We start from the raw sequence: 22750 nt of genomic DNA on the forward strand, positions 1-22750 counted from the left end.
TCTAAATAGTCCACCCAAGAAGGTAGAAAAACAGAAAACAAAAGGAGGCATTAATTCAACCTTTCCTGAGAATGCAGAGTGCTCTGAAAAATCAGAATGAAACTATTTATTAAAATATGTCCTGCAAGAAACAAAACAGGGAGACAAGGATTAAATTCAGTTACAGAAAGAGTTAAAAAGAAATGCAGCAATCTGAGAATTTGAATTAAAACTGACCTTGTAAGCAGATCTGCAATTAAAGATTTTGCTGTTACTGATACAATCTTGTTCCTGTTTCCGAGGATGACAAAGACAGCCTCTTTTAGCAAGCTCAAGTCCAGTTGAACACCTAGGCCAATAAACCTTCCCATTCTGTCCTTTCCATGATATCTTATTAACATGGAAAATTTTAACAAGTATTTATCAATGATTAGAAAACTCCCAGTGCTATACAACTTTAAAATATAATTTAAGGCGATTAAAACCAGATACTTCAAATAGTTCATTTTATTTTCTTAGGTTCAAATAAGTTTTAAGAGACACCTAAGAAGTTTCCAATATTATCAAACACAAACGTTACAAGCTGTGAAACAGAGGTGAATATGGTATGCTCTGTCCTATTCCTTCTTATGTACAAAGCAAAACACTGAAGTTCTTTACATGGATATATTATATGGTATTTACTCAAAAACTGTATAAATTTACAGTTACAGCATAAACTTATGTGACTTCTTTCAGCCAGCCAAATACTAGAAGTCTACAAACAATGCAGTAAGTACTAATGTAGTTGGATATTTTTTAAAAGGGTAATTTCAGTTTCTAACTTAAAATGTTATTTAAGAGTTTCTCATTAATGTAAACACTAACAGTCTTGGGGTTTAATTTCATTTTGTTCTGTGACTATTGGGGGGGTCCAATAATTAAAGCAATATAATTCATACCCAACATATAAGTGAACTTCAGGGCAACCAACTAGTCAGAAAGTCAGCCTGGCCAAAATAAATTGAAATTCATTTTAAAAAGAATTAAGAATGTATTGTGGGATGGAAATTAAAAGAGAAGAACATATATTACCCCATTATCCTTATCTACATCAGGGATATGACTTGGTACCTTTTTCAGCTGTCAGCTCACATATTGCTTCTTCGGTGATCTGGGTAGGAGTGCGGAGGGAGCTTCCTGCTTCCTAGAATACTCCTGTTCTCTTTGCTCCACCTCTACTTCCTGTCTGGTTTACCCGCCTACACTTCCTGCCTGGCCAATCAACATTTATTTAAAATATAATTGACAGAATACAGACAATTCTCCCACACCAGTGATCTGGTTCTGTACCTAGTAGAATGTGACACAGAAGAGGGACAGCAGGTGCTTTGGCCCATTGATATGTGATTGAATGGATCTGCCAGATGTTTAATGAATTTTTTTATTAACTTACTTAATTTCATGAGCCACCCTTTTTCCATATGTGTAGATACCTAGAAAAAAATGTTGTCATAGTAGATTAAGAAGCTCAGTTTTAAAGAAGCAAAATAAACACAAAACTTATTCCATATTTTATCAAGAAGAAGAAAAGGAGGAGGAGAAGAGTAGGAGGAGGAGGAGAAGGAGAAGGAGAAGGAGAAGGAGAAGGAGAAGAAGAAGAAGAAGAAGAAGAAGAAGAAGAAGAAGAAGAAGAAGAAGAAGAAGAAGAAGAAGAAGAAGAAGTCAAAAGCTACACAGCAGAAGCTGACTTATTAATTCACCTGACTAAGAGAATGGAAGGCAAGAAGACAAATGTGAAGCAGGGAAGGCTGATGAGAAACAACCTGTACTACAGGTTCACAGGTCAGGGGTTCGTATACTAACATGTTTTTGAGCTTCACAAGTACCCCTTTCCATGCACAGAAAAGGAAAAAAGACTCACACACAAGATATGGGACTCATACCCATAATTCAAGCATTAAGAGGGATGACAAAGGAGAATTGCCACCATTTGAGGCTAGCCTGAACTGCATTAGTAAGTTCCAGGCTAGCCTGTGCTCCAGAATAAAATCCTGTTTCAAAGAAATAAAAAGTAGACTCCCATTCATATGTCATCCAGCTGACTACCATCCTCCAATGATGTGTTTTTTGTTGCTCAATTATTCATCAGAGTTTAAAAATTAGGGACTACACTTAATATACCATGTTTTTTTGGGTATCATGAGAGGCCTGCTCTTTTCTGAATAGAAATGGAGGAGGAGTGGATAGAAAGGGGAGAAGGAGAGAGGAGGGACTAGAAGAAAGGAGGGAGGGGAATCTGTGGTAAGACCATAAATAAATCAACAAATAAATATTTTAGAAAATCAGGTGCTTAGCACAGGAATGCATGGGTCTAACTTCATGACTCATGAAGACAAGTGCCTTTCACCCTGAGTGAGACCAAAGCATCCCAGGTCCCCAAACTCCACCACCAGTACATTATGATTTTCCTTTCTCTGGGCCACTGGATGCCCAGTTAGAGTAAGTTGCCCAAGGTATTGTTTCTAGGAAGATCCAAGGTTAAATTTTAAAGTTAATTCTACTTCCCTCTAAAGATCACATCTATGCTTACGGTACCTGAGAAAGTACTTTTGTGTAAAGGTAAAACCTCCATTGAAAGTTTTAAGAAATTTCCTCCATGTTCCCCCTATTTTTTAAAAATATTTATTTATTTATTCTGTATACAATATTCTGTATACATGTATGCCTGCAGGCCAGAAGAGGGCACCAGACCTCATTACAGATGGTTGTGAGCCACCATGTGGTTGCTGGGAATTGAACTCGGAACCTTTGGAAGAGCAGGCAATACTCTTAACCACTGAGCCATCTCTCCAGCCCCATTCCCCCTATTTTTTAAGAATCATTGCTGCAAACACAGCATTTTTCTGCAATACTAAATGTAATAGTCAATCCTGATGTTTCTGTGAGTTCTTTATTCCCTTTCCCTATTTGTTGTGTATAGACTCAAGTCCAAATGACGATGGAGGAATATAAGGTATTCAAATATAAGTAAGTAAAGATGGAGGAGCATAAGGTACTACAGTCTTGTTTTTCTCTAAACACAGATAAAACACCCTAGTAACATTTTATTTCATTGAATTTCAGTGAAATCTGTAAACAAATATTGTAGGGAGGCTGCTTGTTCAAATCCTGGTTGCCCAGACATCCGAAATAACCACACAGAAACTGTATTAATTAGATCACTGCTTTGCTCATTAGCTCTAGCTTCTTATTGGTGAACTCTTACATATTAATTTAACCCATCTCTATTATTCTGTGTATCACCATGTGACAGTGACTTACCAGCAAAGTTTTGGCATGTCTATCTCTGGCTTTCTCTCAGCATTCAGTTTAGTTTTCCCCACCTAACTCTACTCTACCGTATCACAGGCCCAAGACAGTTTCTTTATTAAACAATTATATTCACAGCATACAAAGAGGAATCCCACATCAAATAACTTTGTGGATATAATCAATTATTACCTATAATGTTAATGAACCCAAACCTTGTGGTGATTTAGGTTAAAAGAAGTAGTTCAGTTTTTTTCTGTTGCTTCAATCCTTTTTTGGATTTAAGGACACTTTCAAAAATACTAATGATAAATCTCCAAATATCACTTTTATAACGGATAAGTGTGTGTGTGTGTGTGTGTGTGCTCAATACAAATTGTTGTGGATGTAAGTATGAAGGCCATACTTTTCACAGTCATAGATAACAAGATGTATTATTCACCTTAAGGATAGTAGCTTCTTTGAGATGAACTGCATAAAGAAATGTATCTCAAATTACCTGTAAACCCCTGCATTACCTGTGAAACATGTGAAAGAGATGGTTCCATGATGAGCTACAGTGGCTTTAACAGACAACTACAAGCAAATATGGTTCAGCAACTATTTAAATATAGATGAGTTGAGCAAACCAATAATAAAAATCACTTTGGTTGGCATCATGTCTTCTGTGCTCTTTATGGCCACATTGATATTAAAATAAGCCCCATCTGGCCTTTAATTCCTTTAAATAATATGCTGGAAAACATATGGATCAAAGATCTCTACATAAATCCAGCCTCACTGAACCTCATAGAAGAGAAAGTGGGTAGTATCCTTGAACACACTGGCACAGAAAACCACTTCCTGAATATAGCACCAGTAGCACAGACACTGAGGTCGACAGTTAATAAGTGGAACCTTCTGAAACTGAGAAGCTTCTGTAAGGCAAAGGACCCTGTCAAAAAGACAAAACAGCATCCAACTGAATGGGAAAGGATCTTCACCAACCCCATACTTGACAGAAGACTGATCTCTCAAACATATAAAGAATTCAAGAAACTAGGTATCAAAATATCAAATAATCCAGTTGAAAAATGGGGTACAGATGTAAACAGAGAATTCTCAACAGAGGAATCTCAAATGACCAAAAGACAGCTAAGGAATTGCTCAACATCCTTAGCCAGGAGGGAAATGCAAATAAAATGACTCTGAGATACCATCTTACACCAATCAGAATAGCTAAGATCAAGCACACCCCAATGATAGCTTGTCCTGGAGAGGATGAAGAGTAAGGCGCACACTCTTCCATTGCTGATGCTAATGCAAGCTTGTACAGTCACTTTGGAAATCAGTATGGTGGGTTCTCAGAAAACTGGGAATCAACCTACCTCAAGACCCAGCAATACCACTCTTGGGCATATACCCAAAGGACACTCAATCATATTACAAGTACATTTGCTCAACGATGTTCATAGCAGTATTATTCATAATAGCCAGAACCTGGAAACAACCTAGATGCCCCTCAACTGAAGAATGTACAAGGAAAGTGTGGCAATCTACACATTAGAGTACTACTCAGTGGTAAAAAAAAAAAAAAACCAATGACATCTTGAAATTTGCAAACAAATGGATGGAACTAGAAAAACAATCCTGAGTGAGATAACCCAGACTCTCACTCACAAGTGGATAGTAGATATAAAGCAAAAGATAACCAGCTTGCTGTCCACAATCCCAGAGAAGACAGGAAACAAGGAGAACCCTAAGAAAAAAAATACGTGGATCCTACCCACTCAGAGGAAGTAGACAAGATCTCTTTAGTAAAGTGGCAGTGTGGGGGAGAAAGAGAGGGAGGAAGGGGAGTGGGTAGGAGAAGATGAGAGATCGGGAAGATCAAGTTGGGTGAAAGACAGGGAAAGCAAGAAAAGAGAAGCATTTAAAAACAGGGAGCCATTATGGGGTTAGTGAAAAACCAAGCACTAGGGAAATTCCCAGGAATCCACAGGGTGACCACAGAATCTTAGCAATAGTGAAGAGGGTACCTAAAATGCCCTTCCCCTGTAATCAGATTGATGACTACCCTAATTGTCATCATAGAACCTTCATCCAGAAACTGATAGAAGCAGATGCAGAGACGCACAGCTAAACACTGGGCCACACTGCTGGAGTTCATCCATAGAGAGGGAGGAGTGATGTTACAAGCAAAGGGGCTAAGATCATGATGGGGAAACCCACAGAAATCGCTGACTGGGGCTAGTGGGGACTCATTGACTCCAGACTGACAGCTGGAGGACCTGTATAAGATGGAGCTTGGCCCTCTGAATGTGGGAGACAGTTCTGTGGCTGGGGCAGTTTGTGGGCCCACTCGCAGTGGAACCAATATTTATACCTACTGCATGAACTTGCTCCTTGGAGCCCATACTCTATGGAGGGATACCTTTTTCAGTCTAGATACAGGAGGGAGGGATTTGGCCCTGCCTCAAGTGATGGGACACACTTTGTTGACTCCTCATGGGAGGTCTCACCCTCTCTGACAAGTAGATGGGGGCTGGGGTGGGGAGAAGATGTGGGGAGCAGGAGGATGGGAAGAAGAGGGAACTGGGATTTGTATGTAAAAGATTGCCTTAAAAAATATTTCCACATTCATAATGTTCATCTTTTATAATTAATTAGTAAATAATGTGGTATACTGTATTAACACCAATCTTAAAATGGTGGCTTTAAAAGTACAATGTATGGGAAAATTTCATTATGACTTAAAATGGAAAAGATTTAGCAGACCAGGAAAACAATAATAGAAGGAATGAGGAAATGCTTTTAAATCAAGGGAGGAATGGAAAGATGGTTTTAGGATGAAAGGAGACCTCATGAGGCAAAATCTAGTCCTCGTGTATCAAATAGGCTCTGAAAGAAAATGCAGAGGTCAGCCAGATGGCTCAGCTGGTAGAGACACCTGTGATGTAGCCTAACAACCTGATTTTGATCACTAGAACCCATGCAAAAGTGAAAAAAGAACAGACTGCACACAATTATCCTCTGACCTTTACTCATACAGAGTGACCAAGAACCCACATAATACACAGTGCTCATGCAAATTAATAAGCAAATAAATAAATAAATAAGAAAATAGGAAATGTTTGGGCTTTTGTGTATCTTAAGTACCCAGGTATCTTAGCATACTCTTTGATTTATCACTTTTTATACTCAATAATCACTATGTGCATAATCACTTAACAACTGAGCTTATATGGTTGTGTGAAGTTGACTTAAATTTCTAGCATGTCTAGCCAGAATTATTAGGAGTAGTTGCTCATTGCTTTCTACCTTCTGTTGATTGCTCATGATTCTAATAACAAAAAAACAAGAGTTCTCTGTGAAGCTAAAATTGAAATTTAAAGTTTATACAAACACTATAGTTGACCATGTGTCTTATCAGTCAGGCTGATGAGGGTCCAAGATGCTTTACTGGAAACAACACTCTAAAGTCTTGATACTCAGTTTCTTGGAAGGTGGAGGAGGAATGAACTATTCAGATAAGGAAGGCCTGGGAAAAGGCTGTCAGAGATTTTGATGAAAATCTGAATAGTTATACAAACTAATCAAGTTTTGTCCAAAGAAAATATCTAAATCTTTCATGTATGGCAGTTACTAAGCAAATTCTATTCAACACTTAATAATTCAGACAATTTTTAATAACATCAAACCAGCTGTCAAGTAATACAATGTAAAATCAAGTAGAATCAAGTCTGCAAATTGACTAATGTACAGAGACACGCAGATTTGCCAGAGGTGGCAGTGGCCATTAAAGAAATTAAGATAGCTTTAATTACTTAAGTTATTTTCTGCTTAAAATAATCTCAGTTAACTGTTGAAGAAGAGAACGGGTCCTTTTGTTTTGTCTCACCTGGCTAGCTTACACCCAAAATAATCACACAGAAGTTGTATTAATTAAAATACTGTTTGGCCCATTAGCTCTAATTTCCCATTAGCCAACTCTTACATCTTAATTTAACCCATTTTTACCAATCTGTGTAACACCATGAGATTGTGGCTTACCGGGAAAGATTCGAACCAGCATCAATCTCAGGCAGGAGCTTCATGGCATCTGCCACTCTGCCCTTCTTCCCAGCATTCAGTTCTCTTTTCCATGCCTACCTGAGCTCTTCCCTATCAAAAGGCCAAGGCAATTTCTTTATTCAACCAATGAAAGCAACATATAAAGAGAAGGACCTCCTGCACCAGTTAACTTTAAAGGTTAAGGTTAAGAAAAAGCAACTTTCGATGGTAACTTAATGATTAATAATTATCAAGAATGTTAATAGGTTTGTAATTATTTTCACACTACTGTAATTACACAGTAAAAACCTCAAGATTTCTAACAATGAAATAAAATAAAAAAAACCTTAATTCTCTAAGCTTGTTATGTTTTATAGAATTAAGTAGGCAAATTTTTAACTCATGTATTAACACTTGCAATTTGTGATTAACACTTGTATTTTTAATCTCTCCAGAAAATAGAAATACAGCAATATTTTTTGATAAGAGCTCTGCTATCATGATATAGACAAGTTCTGTGGCCAGTTTTCTTTAAAAAGTTTTTTCAAAGTTCCAACTAAATGATGAAATCATTGCATTTCCATGCTTTATAAATTTAATTGAGGATAAGATAATTAATGTAAAATACTGCTGTTGACATTTTTCCTCTTTTAATCAACTAATTTCTTTTTTTAAAAACAACAAAATTAATGAAATGTCAAATTGGAAAAACATTGCTTTTCTGAGGGGAAAATCTAGTCTTACTGAGACACACGTATTTTCCTTTACCAAGTGCAAACTTAGGGCACTATGTCTTATTCTGAATCTATACATGCAAAGCTAGCATTTCTGAGCATGCATGTGAATATACACCCCACAAAATACACCTATATGCTCTCTCTATCTCAGTCTGTCTCTGTCTCTCTGTCCCCCTCTCTCACAGACACACTCAGACACACACCTCTCACCATCACCAAAATAATCTTATTTTTTTCCCTTAGGACTTAAGAGATGAATCTATAGTTAAAAGTGTTTATTCTTGCAGAGGAACAGGGTTCAGTTCCCAGGACTAACATGGTAGCTCACAACTGTCTGTAACTGCAGGTTCAGGAGGAGGCCTGACACCCTCTTCTGGCTTTCATGGACACCAAATGTATACATAGTATACATACATATATGCAAGCAAAACATTCATTCAGATAAAATCAAAATAAATAGTTTTAAAATACTAGCTTTTGCTCTTGAACTTGTTTCTTAATTATTAACAGTTTGGTGTTTGTTTTGAGACCACCAGTCTTCCTATAGAATTGAAGTTGGCCTCAAATTCATGATTCTTCTGCTTCTGCTTCCTAAATCATGGGATTACAGATATGTGTTATTGTACCCAACCTAACAGACTTCTTTTCAAAATTTGCAACCTTAAAGTTAGGTGGGTGGGGCAGAACTTCCTCCTCCCTGTGCTTTTTAAAATATACATCGTAACTACAAGAGAAGATTGTCAAAGCACTGAAGGCTGACTACTGCTTCATAACTTTGCTTATCCTATCTTAGCTGTGTACTGGGCAGCGCCTATAAACTTTTCCAAATAAAATTCTGCCTTGCTAAGTCTTTTCCACTTGAGGGGGGAAGGGAAACGATTATTCGAGGACTGTACTAAGCAAAACACACTGAAGAAAAATCATTTTTTCCCCACAATAGTTCCACAATCTTGCCTAATTCCTATTTTGGCTTAGTCTCAGAACCACAGGATTAAACCCTAATGTTTATAGTCCTTTCATTTAATTTTATTTCTCTAGATTGCCCGTAATCCCTTCTAATCAATTCAGCCATGGCGGTTATACCCACTGTGATAATGCCTGCTTTCACAGTTGCGGCTTTGTGTGTGTGCTTACATTTTGCCACTTCCTTGGCACATTTCTCTCTGCCGTCAAACTTTCCCAGTGGATGTTCTTTTGGCCTGGTAGTTATTAGCTTTAAAGCTCTCTTTGTTCTAAAATATTGTTTTTATGCAGGTCATTATAACCCTCCAGTTCCACACATTATCTCTCCATTGTCAGGGAGAAAATCTCCAACATGAACAAAGCGTACATCAATTTATCTTTGCCTTTCAACATTACATAAGGAAGAATGCCTGAGTCGGATTCAAAAATATTAATTAAATCTTCTGTTTCATACTGCTTTGTGAATGAACTAGTAAGCTCACTGCGGCAGAGCAATTGCAAGGTGAACCGGGAGAGGGCGAATTCTGTAGAATTGGGTGCCTCTTGGATTGGTTGTTGCTCTCTTCACTCTTAGCCAAAAACTCAAAGCACCCATCACTTCGATGAACATCCATGTGTTGCTCCCAATGTGAGCACACCCAATGTACCCAATTTCTTTCATGGAGCTCCAAGGCCCCATCCAGGGAACATCAGGGGCTTTAAAGAAAGCAGTCATTCTGAAGCATCACTGTCATCTGAACTATTTCTCAGAGGACGCTGGACAAATGAATTAAGCGTGACTAGGGTGATAACTCAGGGATTCAAAGTTTGAACACAGACAGGCTTGCAATCACTGATAAAACGGTGACGCAATAGGATGCTTCTGGTACCTTCTCAGAAAATACTGTGTCATACAGAAATAGGAGGTGATAGTAAATGCTCACTAGTAGCTGTGTAGTCCTGTCTTTTAATCTGCCACAAATCTTTCGTTTTTTATACAAGAACATTTCCAAACCGAAGTGGTTTTTAATGTTTGAGCAGCTAATTAAGCTTGAACAAAAGCCATTGCCACTTCGACGACAAAACCCAGAAGCCCTTTAGGACCAACTAGAATATGCCGTCCTTTGGTCTCCGATGAGGCACTCCTACACTCCAGCCTCATGTGGTGTCTGAAGCTTGAAAGCCACAGAGGTCTGTTGGAGTTTGTTCTTGAAATTTAAACAATGTTTCCTGTGTCATCTTCAAAATGAGAAGAAAACTCCCTTGGCCTTCAAAGTTCAATGTCAGTGTTAGGGGACTTTATGAAGGAACCCTTAACAATTCTCCAGCTCAGGGAAGAGGAATACTGGGTGGGAAGTTTCCAGAAAGTTCTGCTGATTCACCCTCCTGTTGTGGATCCCTTTAATTATTTAGCTCCAAGCAGTCTGGCCAGTCTAGAAGGCGTTCATGAAAGTCCTTCTTCTGGGTTCATGAACTGATTGTCCTCTTGTATAATTTTTTCAGTGATGATAGCATGTGGAGGGATGTGCCTGTGATCTATCCTGTGGGCACAAAATGGTGGTGACCCAGGGAGGCAAATCACAGATGGGGGACTGGCTGCACCTCCTCCCATGACTAACCAACCTGGGACTCTGGCCATCCTCACCTTGTCGCAGCAGAGGGAAAACACAAACGTCAGGGCAAGAATAAACAGTCCTTTTTAATTCCTTAGCCAGAAGATGCAACCATTGCACAATGAAAAGATATAAATGACTCATTTGAAGGAACAAAGCAGTAGCTACGTGTGTGACTTGCTATGAAGTTTTCTGTATTTTCTTTTTATTCATTTGCTACAAGACAAACATCAGATCATCTTATAAAACAAGTAATGAGTGAGGTCTTTTAACCATGGCCTGCACTGGGAAGTACTAGGTAAATCGAAAAGACTTTGAAAATCACACTCAATGCTCAAATTTTGGATTGTTTATTCCATCTAGGTTGACTGAAAAACCCAGAGGAACAGGCCTTCCATACCCACTTTTCCTTCCGGTGAAGTGACGACTTGGTGGTAAATTGCACTGCTGTTCTTGCTGAGGCTTTGCTTTGGTGCCTAGCATCTATCTCGGGGATCTAACATATTACTCCAGCTCTGGGTGGCCCAACACCCTCTCTGGCCTCTGTGTTAATGCACCCAAATGCACCACACACATACACACATTATTAAAATCAAGAAATAGAATCTTCTGAAAGTATTAACAATTGCCTGTTGCACACTAGACGTGCATTAACTAGACAGAAAATGCTTACAAATTTGTTTCCGTACCTATCTTTTGGATTACCTGAGCAGAAACAGATTCAAAGAAATACTGGATAGCACTCCTGAAAGTACCAGGGCCATGGGGAAAGGATAAAGTAACACAGATTTGCTCCTGTAGTTGCATGCTGTGAAGTTTGTAGGAGAAACAGCCAAAAGCATCTCAGGACGACAACACCAAGCATGGAAAGACTACATTACAAGGGCCAGAAAGCACAGGAGTGTTTCAAGTCCAGACAGCAATTCACAAAAACAGCAAAATATCATTAGCTCTTACGTCGTCACACCTCTTCCAAAGTCACTGCTGCCAACCACTCTCTACTCGTCGAGGGTCTGAGGAAAAATAGAGTTGTTGTAGGTGTGAGGAATGAACTGTAAATCTCAGAAAATGCAAAGCAGTATGACTTTGCACATCTCAAAGGGGGCTCAGGAAATGACTCTGATGTGATTTGGACAAAAGAATTTAAGAAATAAAAGATGACTCAGACCTATAGATTAGCTAGACAAAATTATATGAGAGCCCTTAAATCAATAGTTTTCAGCCTCTGAATTCTGAGCCTTTGGGGGCAACATATAAGTTTTACATTATAATTCATCGCAGTAGCAAAATTACAAAGTAGCAACAAAATATTTTTATGCTTGGGTGTCACCACACCATGAGGAACTGTTTTAAAGGGTCACACCATAAGGAAGGTTGAGAACCACTGGCTTAAAGAAAGGTGACAAAAAGGATGGCAGGATTACACTCCCCAAGGCCTAGGTAGAAAGACAGATGTACAGATGGTGACTTGCGAACCTTCCCACTTATGTGTGTTTGCTCTGCATGCACCTGTAGCAACTTTACAGAAATTAAATGGAATTAGTTTTGCTTCTTATGAAAGTATGCTACAAAGTCATTTCAATTAAAGATGGTGTTGATATAGAACCAGATTCATCAAAGCAGGATGACATATATTTAGACACATTTAATATATTATCCTTGATAATATTACACATAATTATAAAAAGTAAAAATCAACAAAGAAGATTGTTTTTTCATTACTACTTCTGAAATCATTGGTTCACTGGGGAAACATCATTTTATGTCATCTCTTTACAACATAACCAAAATGAATTACAATTACAAGAGATAAAGGTTATTAAACATGAAATGCCAAGGCTAGAAAGACAGTTTAGGGGTCGGAAGTGCTTGCTGCCAAGCCTGGATGCCTGACCTTGAATACTGAGAACAATATAGTGCTGCAGGAATTCCTGCAGCCAGTAGCTTTTAAGTTACCCACCCACTTGGTGGGGGGGGGGCTCATAATCTATATATGCTGATGTAAAGCTTGCATGTGTGTGCTCTCTTCCGGATGCAGCATTTGGTTGCTGTTCCCTGTTCGAGCAGAGCATTGTGATCTATGAGTCTACCCCTAAATAAAAAACCCTCTACTATATTCAATTCTGAACTAGTGTGAGATTTCTTTTAAGCATTCTTCTTTAATATAGTAGAAGGAGAGGACTGAGTGTTGTAAGTTGTCACAGGCCTCCATGTGGGTATTATAGCTCACATGCACCTTCCCACACACACTAACATGAAATAAAAAGGAAAGGAAATACCAGAAGAAACTGTAAGATCCTTTGGAAACCCTGAATAGGAAAGGGTATTGTACTCTTGAGTACATGAGAGGAATCACTGTATAGAAAGGTCATGTTCCAGTTCAAAAGGAAAGTAAAAATGATAAAACAAATCCTTTGAAAGACTGAAATGTCTTTAAATACAGTAAATTAATCAGCCTTCGAGAAGCTGAAGGTTTGGGCTTTCCAAGTCACCCAATTTACTACTCGGTTTCTGGGAAGAGGAATTCCATTTCTCAGTAATGGTTTCCAGTTTTCCACAGATAAATAATACAGAACTCAAAATAGAACTTCAGAAATATTCCTCAAGTAGTACTAACACTATATATTACTTTACAAAAATTAAATTCAAACCTCAAAATTGGAGCGTATTTGAAAAAAGTTTGCTAAGATTATTTTATTTAATCATTAAAATTGTTTCTAATAATACATGATGTTTAATTATTAATAGTATTTGTTGAAAAGAATATGTTTCTGGACTCTTAGTTAATAATAAATTGAACATGGGTGTGTAAATTTATTTCTCTGTTCTCTATTCGGCTTCCTGTTGACCAAGTCTTTGAAAATACAAATACCGTGATGTTTTTATTTTTATAGCTTTACAGCTTATTTTGAAATCACATAGTATGGTGCTTCTAGCTTTGTTTTGTTTAGGAATTCTTTGACTATTTTTCTACAGTGAGAGATGTAATAGAAATTTTAATATAGACTGTCTGAAGTCAATATTTTGATATTAAGTGTATTCAGACAATATGCTTCTAGACCAGGGACATGGAACATACTCTCATTCACTGCTTGTATCTTAAAATAAAACTCTCCTCAAAGTTTCATTTTTTATTATAAAGACATTTATCCTATTTGTTAAATATTTTCCTACATGACTATGTGAGAGTTCTTGTAAATGGGACTGTTTCCTTGAATTATACTCAGAGAATTCTTTGTAGTAACTGCAAACACTACTGACATTGTCTATTTAATGTAGTTTTACTGGGTTTATTAATTAGTTCTAAGAAGTTTTGTTGGTGGAGTTAGAACTGAATATCCACCCGGAGAAGAATGATACTCATCCTATATTTCACACAATATCCAAAAATCAATTCAAAGCGGCTTTCAGACTTACAAGAACTAAGAAATTACTAGAGAAATCATGGGTGAAGCTCCATGACACTGTGCTGGGAAGTAATGCTTTAAAAATATTTATAATCTCCAAAACACAGCCACAGAAAAAAAAATAAAGATGACCAATTTTGACAAGCTGCTACACAGCTAGGAAACAATAAACGCACTGAAAGGTCAACTGAAGGCCTGGAGAAAATATTCAGGAACCGTACATCTGACACATGAAAGGGTTAACATACAACGTTTATGAGGAATTCAACAAAAATAAAACAAATAACTGGGCTCATCATTGTGTAAAGGAATTGAACGGACATTTTTTAAGAGAAGGCATTTAAACAGATGTGAAAAACTGCCAGACATCATTAATTACTAGGAAAATTAAATTTAAAATGAGATGCCATCCCACTTCAGTGAGACTGTCTACTATCAACAGATATGACTGGGGGAATGCAGCTTAGTGGTAAAATGCTTAAATAACATGCCTGAGATCCTATGTTCAATTTCCCATAGCACCAAAACAACAGCAATGAATTAAGACAACCTGTATACACACACACACACACACACACACACACACACACACATAGTATCCATACTCATGTGTATGCATGTGTGCACACACAGTATACACACACACATACAGACCACACACACACCAAATACTTTTTTATTTTAAAAATAATAAGCTAAGCAATGTTGATGAGTATATGGAGAAAAGGGAACCTTTTGTACTGTTTGAGGGGATGTAAATTAATGAAACTATTATGGAAAACAGAAATTTCTCAAAAACTTCAAAGTTGGGACTGAAGAGATGATTCAGCAGTTAAGAATACTAGTTGCTCTTCCAGAGGACCTGGGTTCCATTCCCAGCACCCCATGGCATACCACAACTGTCTCTAGTTCCAATGAAAGGGATCCCAGTGGTCTTTGTAAGCACTAGGCATGCATGTGGTGCAGACATATATGCAGGTAAAACACCCATACACTTAAAATATATTTTTAAAACTTATAAGTATAATTATCATATGATGTATTAATGCCATTATACAACCAAAGTGAAAACCAGCATGTTAAAAGAAGTATGTGTTCCTATATTCATTGAAGGATTATTCACAAAACATAATAGTCACAGTATGGACTCAATCTACATGTCTGCCAGTGGTGAATGGATAAAGAAAATGGTGTGTGTGTGTGTGTGTGTGTGTGTGTGTGTGTGTGTGTGTGTGTACAAAAGGTAATCTTATTAAAAAATAAACTGGACACAGTAGCTCATATCAGACTTTGGAAGAGGGCACAAGAGAATCATGAATTTGAAATCATCCTTGGCTATACAGTGAGTTTAAGGCCAGCCTGGACTACAAGAGCCATTGTCTCAAAACAACAACAAAATGAGATTTTAAAAAAAAAAGAAGATGAAGGAAGAGATCATTTTTTTTTCTTTTGAAACAACATTAGTAAGCTTAGAAGTGGTTACATAAAATAAGGCAATCTTAAAGGTATAAACGCCGCACCACAACACTATTATTAGACTCTAAAATGATTGACCTCCCAGAGTAGAATTGGTGATGGTTAGAGTTAGTGGTGGGATAGAAAGACTAAAGATAAAATGATTAACTGGTACAAAATTTCAATGAGACCTGAGAAATAAATTCAGGTGTCTTGTCATTGAATACAGTAATGATAATCAAGTCAAGTAGTCTATCATAGAGCATAATGATGATAGTCAAGTGTCCTATTGTGGAACATGATGATGGTATTGGGTTCTTAAAACTTACTATAATAATGTAACTTACTATAATAATATACTAGGTATTCAAACCATGTAAATAGAACATTAAGCTAAGCTATCTAAACATAATTGACTCAACTCGGTCTTTCAACAATGAATACATATTTCAAAACATCACAATGGATACCATACACATAGCATTTTATTCACTAGGAAGAAGTAAAAATTAAATTACGAGTTAAAAACTAAATCATTCTCCTTTTTCAGACACAGAGTTTTGATTTTTGAACTAAGATCTCCCAGATGCAGTATCTGAAGAAAGACGCTATGTTTTTCTATAAAATAATTTCACCTAGGAGACACACAGCAGGATAGCAGTCCTCTGGAAATAACATTCCATTTTCTCAGGAAAACAAAGTTCATCTGTTTAATAGAAAGCAAAGGAAAAATTATGCCCAAACACAAAGAATTTATTTTAAAAGCCACCCCATCTCAGCTGAGTGATTGTCTCTACACACTTTATTTGAAGCCAGCAGGCTTTTCCCAGCAGTACTACCCCTTTCTGTTAGAATTCTTATTTTTGGATGTGTGATCAATGGTTTCATGCTGATTTTCCTCAGCAAACTATAGGTTCACCTCAGCTGCAAAAATGTTCTGAAATCTAAGCAGAACCTCCATAGGCAAAGTCAGGATGTGAGCCTCCAAGCGCCAACAGTGAAACTCTGTAGGCGTGTACTCAGGAATTTGAAGAAAGGATTGAGTGACAGGAAAAAGTGTGTAGGTTTTAATCACTGCTTCTAATCCAAAACGTGCTTAAAATCCATATGTAAATTAACTATCAGAAGGGTCTGTCAATATGTTGTTTATCTAATCCAGTCATATTTCTTCTAGACTAAATACATATTATTAACTATTGCACAATTGAAACAATGTCAGAAGCTTGGAGTAAGTCACTCAGCGAGCAGTCGATGCTCCTGCCAAACTTGGTACATAATTTCTAGGCTTCTCAGTCAAAGTAAGTAGTATTGAATATCACTATAGGCAAGAATTGACTCCAAATTTCTCCAGATGGATTGAATTTTTTCCCTGTCATCTCTAGAAAGTTGGAGGTTAATATCTAGGGATTCAAGCAGAGCAGAAAGTAACATCCTATCATAGAAGTTTGATGAGAATAAAAATAAATCTATGTGTTTTATCCTTTCAATTGTTTCAAGTAGTTAACCAACTCTTCCCCAAAATACAAGAACCAAGATAATTCCTGAGGAAAGGTGTTCACATCCTGATTGAGGAGTCATTATGGGGGCTAGCAAGTAACCTGGCACTAGTGAAATTCCCAGAAATCCTCAAGGATGACCCCAGATAAGACCCTAAGCAATAGTGAAGAGGGTGCTTGAACTGGCCTTGTCCTGTAATCAGATTGGTGACAACCTTGATTGTCATCATAGAACCTTCATTCAGCAACTGATGGAAGCAAATACAGAGATCCACAGCTAGCACTGGGTGAACTTCCAGAGTCCAGTCAAAGACAGGGAGGAGAAATAATATGAGTAAAGCGGTGAAGACCATTATGGGGAATCCCAAAGAAACAGCTGACCGAGCTAGTGGGAGCTCACTGATCATGGACTAATAACATATATAAGCTCAAACTAGGCCCTCTGAATGTGGGTGACAGTTGTGTGACTGGGGCAGTCTGTGGGGTCAATGGCAGTGGGACCAGGATTTATCCCTAGTGCTTGAACTGACTTTTTTAGAGTCCATTCTCTTTGGAGGGATACCTTCCTCAGCCTTGAAATATGGGGGACAGTCTCTGTCCTGCCTCAAAGTAATGTGCCAGACATTGTTGACTTCCCAAGGGAAGCTTTATCCTCTTTGAGGAGTGGATGGGGTTGGGGTGGTTATAAAGTGGGGGGAGTTGGAGGAGAGAAGGGAAAGGGAACTGTGATTGATATGTAAAATGAGAAAATATTATTTTAAAAATAAAATTTAAAAAATCCACTCTCTATTTTGACAATGACTGCATTCAACCCTGAAAATACAAATGGTGACATTTGTAGAATTTTTCTAGATTCATTACAGTCTTCGGCAGCTCACATAGTGTCTCTGAATTTGAAAAACTAAAAAAAACTAAAATAAAATAAAATACATAGTGTTCTCTGGGGTTTCAGGTAGCCTAGAAATAGAACAGACATTGAGAGTGGAAGAGGTGGTAGGGGCAGAATGTGAACAAGAGATATCAGGTATGGAGAGGATGGTTGGAGAAGACCCTGGAGGAGACAGCTGGAACTGGGAGGTGAGATGGTTATACTTCGTTGTCAACTTGAATCTGTCTGGAATGAACTACAGCCCAGAAATGGAGGCCACACTTGTGATCCCTGAATTGAGTCAAGAAGTCAGCATATCTTTTATCTGGATCTTGAGACTGGATGATACACACTTTTAATCCAGACCTTGAAACTGGAAGGCACACTTTTCATTTGAACCGTAGCTTCTGCTGGACGCCTATATAAAGACAACAGAAGGGCTCATTGTTCACCTGCTTGTCCTCACCTTTACAGCATATTCATTCCAGCTGAGATGCCCAGTCTTGTGGAACTGAGCAGCCACTAGATTCTTGGACTTTCCATTCACAACTAGTCATTGCTGGACTGTAATTTGAAAGAGAGATTCATTCCATGAATTCTATGACCCTAGAGAACACTGACTAATGCAGGGGAATCTCCGGGACGATCTAGAAACCAAATGCAATGGAAATTCCCAGGAATCTATGAAGGTGACCCTATCTAAGACTCCTAGCAGTGGGGGTTACGGAGCCTGAACTGGCCATCTCCTATAATTAGGCAAAACTTCCAGTGGAGGGTTTGGGGCACCAATTCAGTCACAAAACTTAGACCTACAATTTGTCCTGCCTACAAGATGTGCTGAGGTATAGTTGGCACAGAAACTGTTGGTGTGGCCAACCAATGACTAGTCCAGCTTGAGACCCATGCCACAAGAGAAAGCCCACACTGCCTGGAAAGCCAGAGCCCAGAGGCTGGATAGAACCGAACATGACTGGCAAAATAAGTAGATAAATATGAATGAGTGAATGAATGAATGAATGAATATTCTAAATGATTCTTAATGATATTCTGCTATACTCGTAGATTGGTGCCTAGTCAACTGGTCATCAGAGAGGCTTTATCCAGCTCAGGGACTCCTGCAAAATATGGGAAGAAAGGATTATAGAATCCAGAGGGGTCAAGGTCACCACAAGAAAACCCATAAAATTGACTAAACTGGCTCATAGGGGCTCCCAAAGACTGAACTAACTACCGGAAAGCCTGCAAAGAACTGACCTAAATGTGCAGCTTAGATTTCTTGTGGGACTCCTAACCATGGGAACAGGGGCTGCCTCTGTCTCTTGTGCCAGCTTTTGAGAACCTTATCCTCATACTGGGTTGCCTGATCCAGCTTTCAACTCGATATGACATTTTTGGTTGATATCCATGGGAGGCCTGCCTGTCTCCGAATAGAAACAAAGCAATGAATGGCAGGGGAAGAAGGGAGGTATGGGGAGGGAATGGGAAGGAAGGAGGGAGGGGAAATAGTAGTCATGTTGTAAAAAACTGATTAATTATTAATTAATTAATTTAAAAATTGCAGGGCTTGAGAGATAGTTCATTGAGTAAGAGCACGCATTCCTCTTGTAGAAGACCCAAGCTCTGTTCTCAGGTCCTACACCAGACAGATCATAAAATCTGTTGCTACCATCTCAGAGCATCCTATGACCTCTTCTGGCCTCAGTAGGCAACAGGATTCATGTACATATTCTCCCACACAAAAAGAGATATACACAGATACTTTAAAAATGAATACTAACAGTCTACACATACTCTTATTATATACATAAAGAAACCAATCACCTAGCTAGCACACAGTGGACCCCGACCTTGGTAAGAGGCGCTGTTCTGCCATGCTGGAGGTGATTCTGCCTGACTCCCTGTTATCAATTACATGACATCAAACTAAACCCAAGTTCCTCTGTTGGTTTCAGTTTTCCATCCCACAAATTATAATAAAAACCTCTATTCTTCTGAGTTTCCTCTTTTTGAGTTATATCAGTTTCTCATTACTGAAAAAATTGTCTGACTGGAGTGTTTTAATGATAGGAAAGATTTACTTTACTTCATAGTTTGCTGTAAGAGGTCACTTATTTGTTTCCTGACAGCCCAGACTCCCAAAATAATCAAACAGAAACTATATTATTTAAATCACTGCTTGGCCAATCACTTAAGCACATTGTTAGTTAGCTCTTACATCTAGAATTAACTCATTTCCATTATTTTATATTTTACATGAGGCTCATGGCCTACCGGCAGGGTTCCAAATGGCAGCTCACATCTTTTCCTCTGGCAGCTCCATGGCATCTTGCTGACTTCGCCATCCTTCTCACAGCATTTAGTTTAGTTTACCCCACTTATCTCTACTCTGCCCTGTCACAGGCTAAGCCAGCTTCTGTATTTATAAACCAATAAAAGCAACACATAGACAGAAGGACTTCCTATACCAAGAGCTCAATGGTACAATCCATCATGGCGAGAACAGCACAGCAGCTGGAGCTTGAGGCAGTGGGTCATGTTGCATCGCAGTCAGGAAGGAGGTGAGAATGAATGCTTGTATGCAGTTTGCTTTCTCTTTTATGCGTTCTGGCAGTTAGCGTGGATCTTTCCACCTCGATTACTTAACCAAGAAATTCTATTACAGACGTACATAAAGCTTTCTCTCTATAGCCAACCAGGCTGACAGTGCAAACCATCTCAGATGTCACTCCTTTCTCATAACTACCCTACTTGTCTCTACAGAAAGCCTACCAAGGATGAGGGAGCACTTTTACGGAGTTATCCTTTGGATCCCAGACTGTGGCTACAGTTCAAGGTGCTTTCTCAAATTTATGGTTTTGAGATCTTCTGTAATCTTTATTTCAATTAGTTCCAAGCCCAGAAGAGAGAGGTACAGTATTAACCGGGGGAGGGGGGAGGAACTTGAACTTCCCACAGGGCAGGAAACCCTGACTGCTCTTAGGACTGGAGAGGGAGGAGGAGACGGAGTGGGGGGAATGGGAGGATATTGGGAGGAGGGGAGGAAGTGGAAATTTTTATAAATAAATAAATAAGTAAATTTTTTAAAAAAAAAGAACCTGAAACCCAACATTTATGTCAATTTCAAATTTGTTAGGTATGATAATTCATTCTTCAGTTCAGTTTTCTGCATGTGTTCAAACTGCTTATTGACTTACTATGTACACACAGAACCCATTTTTGTCATGTGCACATCCACAGACATCAGTAATGCCCACTTTAACTCACAAACAGAATATTCTACCTCACACTCAGTAGCCAGACCAAGCAAAGAAGACCCATGTTTAGTCCTGCCAAACTATCACCTGTCCTGTACTTTACCTATTAGAATCAGTTAATGTTGAGGGTATTAACATAAGATTAATATTGTCTACTACAGGAAAGAAGGCAGGGTAGTCTACCAGTAAGAAAGGTATTTGTTTGTGGTAGTTGGCATAGGGTAGCTAATGCCTAATTTTTTAAAGTATTTTATCTTTCACATATTCTTTTATGTTAATCTTTGTTAATGCTTTAATATATAAGCATGTATTTTACCATGCAATATGCACATTTATTTTGTGTAAGCTATAGGGAATCTTCAATTAAAAATCCAAATCATTACAAGACTAGTACACAAATAAGTTTCATGAACAAATGCTTTTGTACAGAAAGGGGGCTGGAGAGATGGTCAGCAGTTAAGAGCTCTGGCTGTTCTTGCAGAGGACCCACATTTAATTCTCAGCACCTACCCAGTAGCTCACAAACAAATATAACTACAGTTCCAGGGAATCCTGTGACTTCCTTTAACTACCTTAAACACCAGACATACATGTGACACACATACATTCAAGCAAGGAAAACATCAATACACATAAATTAAAAACAAATATTTTTAAATGTATAAAAATTATTTAAATTTTGTTAGAACCACTAAGTTATGAAGAAAAAAATAAAAATTTTTCTACTACTAAAGGATAACATTCTTGGTCTTACCAAGACTAAAGGCCAAAAAGTCAACCTATGAAAACATCACAGGACAATTTTTTCTTCCCTTTCAGTGCAAAAAAAAAAAATGTGCTTTTGTTTTAGATATTAATTTCAGATGTTTTAATTAATTTTAGATATTAATTTAATTTGTTTATGCTGTGGAACATTTATTTAATGATGCAAAGAAGTGTTACATTTGTTTGATTAAATAAAATGAACCTGGAGTCAGGAGGCAGAGTCAGTTACTAGCTGACAGAAAGTGGTAGGAAGGAACCATGTGTGGCTAGGGTGCTTAAATGGGACTTGAGAAGAAGGATGCCCCATTTTAGGGGAGATGCGAGCTAGGAGAGATTAGTTACTTACTATTCAGCCTCTCTGAGCAAGCAGAATTTCACCTCAGCTTTTGAATCCTGAGTTCTAAAGAGGGATAGAGATCTAGATAAAGTTCTCTTTATCCGTTATTATAAAGACAATGTCTGAGGGAACAGAATTCTTGCCTGGTCATAGCCGCTGCTATTAGCTGCAGAGTTGCAATTAGGACAGCAGTTGCTTAAGGGGCAGCACTTAATTTAATGTAAAACAACATGGGTTTCATGACCCATGCCCTTGTTTATAGTTCACAGAGTTTTAAACAGAATGACCTTATTGTGTTTTCCTCCTTATTTCTTTGATGTTCAGAGCTAGGAATCATTTATATATATATCTATATGTACATTAAATACATGTAGATCCATGACTTACGTTTTACATTTTAGTGTCATGCCAAAGATCGTCTACTCTTAATTTTATTTTTCCTTTGCTTCTTTCAAAATACTTTAAATCTTGTATATTTATATATTGACATTCTTTCAATATTTTTTAATCATTAGTATGTTATGCTTCAATGTAAGACACCAAAATCAATACATGCAGTATTATATGGAATGTA

The 22750-nt window shown here is 38.0% G+C and overlaps 1 long non-coding RNA gene across 1 annotated transcript in view; it reads left to right on the top strand.

Moving 5' to 3' along the window:
- LOC146895862 (uncharacterized) overlaps positions 1 to 22750 on the top strand; it is a 43015-nt gene that overhangs the window by 19172 nt on the left and 1093 nt on the right. Inside the window, exon 2 of the long non-coding RNA XR_014997362.1 lies at positions 20581 to 20653. This is a non-coding gene — a long non-coding RNA (uncharacterized LOC146895862). The remainder of the gene's footprint in view (positions 1 to 20580; positions 20654 to 22750) is intronic.

The sequence above is a fragment of the Myodes glareolus genome, chromosome 1 (genome assembly GCF_982192425.1).
Source record: "Myodes glareolus chromosome 1, mMyoGla1.1, whole genome shotgun sequence".
NCBI lineage: Eukaryota > Metazoa > Chordata > Mammalia > Rodentia > Cricetidae > Myodes > Myodes glareolus.